This window comes from Oryzias melastigma, linkage group LG5 (genome assembly GCF_002922805.2).
Source record: "Oryzias melastigma strain HK-1 linkage group LG5, ASM292280v2, whole genome shotgun sequence".
Taxonomy (NCBI): Eukaryota; Metazoa; Chordata; class Actinopteri; order Beloniformes; family Adrianichthyidae; genus Oryzias; species Oryzias melastigma.
The window spans coordinates 6,005,043-6,012,221 of NC_050516.1; the positions used below are offsets into that span (position 1 = coordinate 6,005,043).

Here is a 7,179-nt window from a genome sequence, read left to right on the forward strand (position 1 = left end):
TGAAAATACTATTCATTGTTTCATTTTTTTTAATTTTTTGATTTTTTTCAATTTCAATTACAACAAAAATAGGAAGATGATCAGTAATGTCGGTCAAAAGAAGTCCGCTCTTTGTTTTTAAGCCAGTTTTGTTCATAAATATGTTATCAATTAGTGTAGCACTGTCTAAAGTTATTCTACTTGGTTTTAATATCCGAGGGTAAAAGCCTAAACTAAACATGGTGTTTACAAATTCTGTTATTTTTATATCATCATTAGTTTTTAAAAAATCAATATTGAAATCTCCACAGACTAAACTCAACTTATTACTTCTTCTTTCAAACAACTCAGAAATATTCTTATTGAACTGATCAAAACATCCACCTGGGGTTCTATAAATACAACGTATTTGAATATTTTTCAAGCTTTCCCTTTGAATTTCAATTGTCAAACATTCCATTTCATTTTCAACTGAGAAGGACATATGTGGAACAACTTTACATTTTAGACCCATTCAAACAAACAAGGCAACCCCACCCCCTCTTTTGTTCAGTCTATTTTGAAAGAAAAAATGATATCCCTCCAGTTTGTTTAATAGTTCTTTCTCCTCAGTTAACCAAGTTTTTGAGATTGCAACAACAGTAAATTGTTCATCAAACTGGTTCAAAAAGTCCTTAATGTCACAGAAATTAGTATAAAGACTCCGACTGTTGAAATATATCAGTGAGAAGCCTTTGAGTTCCACCTTGAAATCCTCTTCAGAATAATACTCACAGTCACAATGGGTGTCATCGTAGAAATGGATTTCTGGGTCAATGTCCTGTAGCATTCCATCTTCATCTTCATCACCATTAAAAAAACTTAAAGAATCATCACGTTTTCCTTTAGAGTCCTCTTCAATCATAATTAAAGAAAAGTCTCAAACAAACAAAAAACATCATCTTCTTTTTTCATCTTTTCTTCATTTGTACTTTTCCAGCTCTTGGATGCTCCTGATGGTGACGACTTTAGCTTGTTCTGGTGTTCCTTTGAGCTTTATCATTATTTTCCAGTTCCTTGTCCAAGTGTCCTGTATTTTTTTTCTCCTTTTTCAGAATTCTTGCTTGGTAAGCAATTTCTGCGTTCCTCTTTGTCAGGTGCTCATTTATGAAGACACCAGTATCCTTCAGCTTTTTAGCAACTTTCAGGAGGTCATTTTTATTTTTTCTGCTTACAAATCGGATGACGATGTTCTGTCTTTTTGACTGTTTTTGAGGAATTGTGTGACATGCAGCTATAGCTTTACTGTCAACAACAATGTCTTTGGTGCTCAAAAACTCAATAACTTGTTGTTCGAGTGTGAGCAGTTCACCTGGTGGAGCGTCCTCCCCCTCAGTGGGTTCTGCAGTGACCCTGGCATAGGAACGATGTTTGGTCTCCAGTCCAGATATCACCACATTCTCCATTCTGGTGTACTGCTCATGTTGATCCACTCTGTTTTCCAGGTCTTCAATTTTCTTGTCTTTTTCTTCAATCACCTTTTTCAGTTGTTTGACTTCCTTCAATAAGTCCATCTGCTGCTCCATCACTTTCTTCATGTCCCCTGACATAAAGTTCAGGGATTGTTTTACTTTGTCCGTGTCCTTTGCTAAGTTTTTTGCCATTTTTGTGATTAAGATGATGATGGGCCTCCAGTAGGCCTTACTTCCAAAAAGAGCCTTTAAAGTCTTTCAAAATTGTCCTGATTCCACAAATAATGAAGTGCGGATGGTCATCAAAAAATCCTTACAAGATGAAGTGATTTAAATTGGAAGATGTTTTAAGTTCTTTAAGATTTTTGTAGGATTCAAGGAGAGCTGATCAGCAAAGATACAAGCAGCCAGCGGCCATCTTGTCCCTTTTAATGGTTTATAAATGTTTTTTATGGTCTTGGGCCTTCTTATGTCAATGATCTTTTGAAGTATGAACCCTCGCGGACCCTGAGGTCTTCCTGGTCTCCGCAGAGACCATAGAGCTTTTTAGAAAGAGGCTCAAAGACCCACCTTTTTAATCTGGCTTTTACGCGACTTTCCTAGTGATTGAATTTTATCTCCTCTTCTTTGATTTATTTTATTTATATATATATATATATATATATATATATATATATATATATATATATATATATATATATATATATATATATATATATAGATATATATATATATATATATATTAACCTTTATGTGAATCACTTTATAGTTAATTTTTTTACTATCATATTTATATTATTTATGCATTTTTTTATTTTTTTTATTATTATTGTTATTTTATTTTTTTCAATTTATTTTAAACTCCAGTGTTTCCTCACAGGGATCCTCTGTTCTAGGACTCCAACTGTGGTGGGGCTATTGCTGCATTGCCTGTTCTCTTTGGGGTGGCTGGGGCCCAGCTCTGTGAGCGGGCCCTGCTCTACCCCGTGCTGGGCGGGCGCTGCGGCAATGCCCTCCATGGTCAGGCTGGGTCTTGAATAAGGGGATTCTCGTAAAATCGTTTCTACACAGTACTACCAAGCCAGATTATTCTCAGAGATCTTTTTACTCTTTATTCACTTTTATTGACAAGGGTCAATGGGGGAACTTGGGGGAGAGAGGGATGTTTGTTTTGTGTCTTTGTGTAAATTTGTTTTTAAACCATCTGTGTTTTTTGTGTTTTTAATATGTATTTTATTTGCTCTTATGTTAAGCACCTTGTGTTTCGGCCGAAGAAAAGGCGCTATACAGATAAATAAAGTTTGAAGTTGGAAGAAAATAATTGCCTCTACTTCCCGACGCTCTAAAGCCAGAATCCGTCTGAAAAACTACAACCCTTCAAATTTGGCCGAAAGATGCGGAAGCCGTGACAAACAGGTAAGCAGGCAGCACCTGAACGTAACCTAGCCCTGGTGGATTCCCATCTAACGCCCCTCATTTGCTCTATGAACAGTGGGGAGCATGAAAGCAGAAAGCATTTAAGCACCTGAGTGCTTGATTAAAGGGGCTGGCCTCTAAAACACATCTGTACTCCCATAATCACCTTCACTTAGACGTCTGCAGAGCCGTTTTCAAGACAATGTGGCTTTATGAGGGGGTCTTATGTTATGCTCCATGGATGACATAGCCCCCACTGTGACAGTGTGAGCACAGCATGGGGGTATGGGGGTGCAAGAGTGACATAGACACAAGCTTGTGTCCTCCCACTTTTTCAGGTATGTTTGCTCAACAGCCAATCACATAGCAGCAGCTCGGAGCATTCAGGTGCATGGAGGAGATGAATAAACCAGGCACCAAGCACCCGACTAGCCTGTGTGCAGAACCATGTTCAACAGATAGATCCACGTTCTGCTGTAGGGCTGCCACGATTATTCGACTAATCAACGACTAATTGACTATTAAAATAGTTGACGAATAATTTGGTCGTCGAAGCGTCGCTTTTTTTTTTTTTTTTTCCTTGTTTTGATCTTAAAACTACAGTTTGCGGTTTCTAATGCTGGGTCTGCCATTCTCTTTGTCATACATCTTTGTCACCTGAAGATAAAGCATGTTGGGACTGAGTTTGATCACGCTGAACAGAGAGCTTTGTCTAGCTAAGCTAACATCGGCGCTAACACAGATAGCGCTTCCGCGGCTGTCATTACTGCGTTGTTTGGAGATGAACCAGAAGATCTGCAGCAGATCCGTGTCTACGGCGCTTCTCTCTGCATAATGAACGTTTCATAATCTTCTAACCAAACGCCGCGAGGACGGCGCGGGTTATGAGTTTACACTGGAAATGTACCGCTTGTCCAAGGCTTCATTCATATCACGTTGTTCGGTTCGAAGAGCGGATTATGAAACATTCACCGCGCAGACAGAGAGGCTGTGTGTCGATACGAATCTACTGCAGAGTTATGGAACTTTAAAACTACGAGTCCCAGAAGTGAAGTAGATCACCTAAAAGTCCAGAGCTAAGTTTACAAGTGTAGCATAACATTATCTGCATTAAGCTGATGAGGGTAGTAAGTTCAGTCCTGTTGCATTCACTGACTTCATTCACTGACTCCATGCATTCACTGACTTCTCGGTTCATTCACTGACTTAGGGAATTTATGGTCAGAAAATGTCTGTATTGTCTGTACTATCATAGTCTAAAGTTGTACCAAGACGGGTGCAAAAAGCAGCGTTTTGTCGCGTACAAACCGTACATACAAAACACTGTTCTAGCCCGTTCAAAGCACCATCTTGTTGTGTTACAGACATCGACATCTTTATGCTTGGATAAAATGGCTAAGGCACTGCTAATGCTCCAGTTATCTCCTGTGGCCTAATGGCTAATGCACCTGCACTGAACATTTTTTTTAAACAACTATTACACAGCCGCTGTTGGTGGCAGCGTTGTTGTCAGCTCCCCCCAAAAAAGTTAAAACCTGCAACAGAGGGCTTTGAACCGGGGAAAAATAATTGTCCTGCGCATTACACCTGCACCACTGGCTAAATCTCTCAATTACATTGTTCTGCAGGGTTAACATAGGCAACCATCACACGGTGGTGAACGTAGGTATTAGTTTTTAACGAAAGATTTGTTCATTCATAGATTTTCCACATTAAGTTCAAGTGCAGAGGAGTGGCTGATCCGGACAACCCCACGGCACCGGTACAGATCACGCCCCGTGCAGGTCCATGTGACTAAGGCCTTCTAAAATCCCTTTTCTGGGCTTTTTGTGGCAGATTCTTTGTCGACTGTCCTTTTCTGAACAGAATACGTTAACTAGTTTTCTTTTTAGACCAGTCTGTTTTCCATCAGCAGGAAATGTCTATGAAATATATTAATTCATTTATATATATATATATATATATATATATATATATATATATATATATATATATATATATATGTATATATATATATATATATATATCAGAAAGTTTTTTCTCAAACATTTTAAGGATAGATGCATTTTTTTTATATTAATCATATTTTGTAAGGAGCTGTGTGAATTCACACCCAGGAAGACAAGGGACTTTTCAAAATAAAAGCATAGCTCTTTTATTGAGACAAAGACTTTCAATAGACACAACTTTATTCTTTGTGGATTGGAGTCAATTCTTACAGGAATATTAAAACAAATGGATGAAATGAAGTCCACATTCCCTTTAAAGCTTGATTAGCTAAAGAAAGGCTCCATGAACACAAGAGGATTGTCAGATGCTTGCCCGTCAGGTCCAGCAGGACCAAACATGAGAAACTTGCAAAGAGATCAATACCAGATCAATGCAGGTAGTGATTATGTGGAGCTGCTCTGCGGGATCACAGGCTTCGAGAGCTTAACCATATGTTTCTAGTGTCATTGAGCTGGTTCTGCTGGTACTGACTGGGTTTGAGCCATGAAGATGTCGATCCTAGACAAGACAGCACCACAGGACGCCAATCAATAGTTCTTATTTATCAGATCAAATAAAAAAGTCAACCATGTGACTGTTTGACTAACAACTACAGTACAATGACGCTGAAGATACCTTTTGACTCTTTGCTGCAGGAATAGTAGAAGAACAAAACAGTGAAATCCCATCACCTGCATTGAGACAGGTGTAAAGCTTATGGTACTGCATATTATGGGAAGAAACATCCCACTTTCTTCACAAAGTTCTCTTTGAAGCTAATCAACAAAATTTACAATCGCTGACATGTGACATTTCACAGGTTCCCTGAAAGCGGTGGGAAACTTCGCTGCCATATATAAATATATATACATATATATATATATATATATATATATATATATATATATATATATTTGTATATATATATACATTTGTTGTTTTAATTGTGAATTTACCTAAAAGTGATGCACATTTATGTGAAATGGGGTTAAAGATAAAGAGTTTCTCTCTTTCTTCCCTTTCTTTCTCTTTTTGGTTTCATATATGTTTTTTTTTTATCGATTATTAAAATCTTTTTATATATATCATCTTTTAAATGTTGATATCAACTTACTAGTCACGTGTTAGAATGAGACATTCTTATAAAAAGGGTATGATGTTTCTTTTATTTTTCTTGTTAAGATGTGTTTTTAGATCCCATATCTGCACACAGACACAGGATCCTTGTAACACGAGATCATTTAAATTAGAGAAGGTCGTAAATTTTACTCCAATCATTCTGATTGGTTACCTCGCAGCCAAACCCTGGGGAGAAGTCCGCACCCAGGGCCAGAAGAAGTGGTTAGATCAGATACACAAAGGAAGAGATGAAGAACAGACAAGCTAGAGACAAGCAACTGACTCAGATAACAGACGAACAACTTAGAACAAAGGAGAAAACTTTTAACATTTTAGAAGTTCCGAGAGGAGTAAACTTCTGCTTATGCTTAGAGTTTTTGTGCAACCCTTTTTCTCCAATTCATTTTGTAAATAGAATCTTCAAGTCATTTTAACATTCGTATAAAATCTAATTTTTCTTTTTCTCTAATTCTTAGCGACACATCTTAAGATTAACACAAATGTTTAATAGCAACATCAGAAAAATACACGTGGTGCACGAGCGTGCAGGGAAGCTCTGGCTCTGTCAGAGGGTTCCGCCGAACTGACGGGACCCAAGCGTTTTATAGGGCTGGTCAAACCACCTTCAAAACAATGGTCAGGACATGTCACATGGCCTGACCTTCTTGGTTGATCATTATCTCAAAGGCCTCTGCTTTCTGCATTTGTCTCGGGGTCAACATGTTATTTATACCTTTACACCCCTCGGTTAAGGAGGATGTAATTTAAGGAGCCTTTTGGGAATGTTTACATTCAATCAGCATCCTGCCCTCCTGCTGGAGACGGTATATTGTAAACCCTTTCATCTTAGCTCTTGGGAAAAGAAGCAGGACGAGGGACTTGCATTTGTTACTAAAAGGTGAAATGGTCATCTGTAGGCTACAGCTTGGATTAACATTTTAAAAAACATTTAAAGAATGATAAGAATAAAACAATTTCTTTCACAGAGGACAATTCAAATCTGTCTTACATCAAACACTGCCTAAGTTGGAATTCTAACAAGCTGCAGACTGTTTTAAATATCTGAGAATGCATTCAGAGGCACGTGTTAATGAGCACCTTCAAAGGTTACAGAGCTTCAATGAAAGGTTACATATAAGAGTAAAATGGAATTAGAATTTAATCAAAATTATACCATGGTCTGGGTGAATACTCGATTCTGATTGGCTGCTGGGTGTGCATTAAA

The 7,179-nt window shown here is 37.8% G+C and overlaps 1 protein-coding gene across 2 annotated transcripts in view; it reads right to left on the reverse strand.

Moving 5' to 3' along the window:
- Positions 1-7,179, reverse strand: part of LOC112145575 (serine/threonine-protein kinase BRSK2) — a gene marked incomplete at its 3' end in the record, with an annotated part of 302,845 nt that overhangs the window by 95,118 nt on the left and 200,548 nt on the right.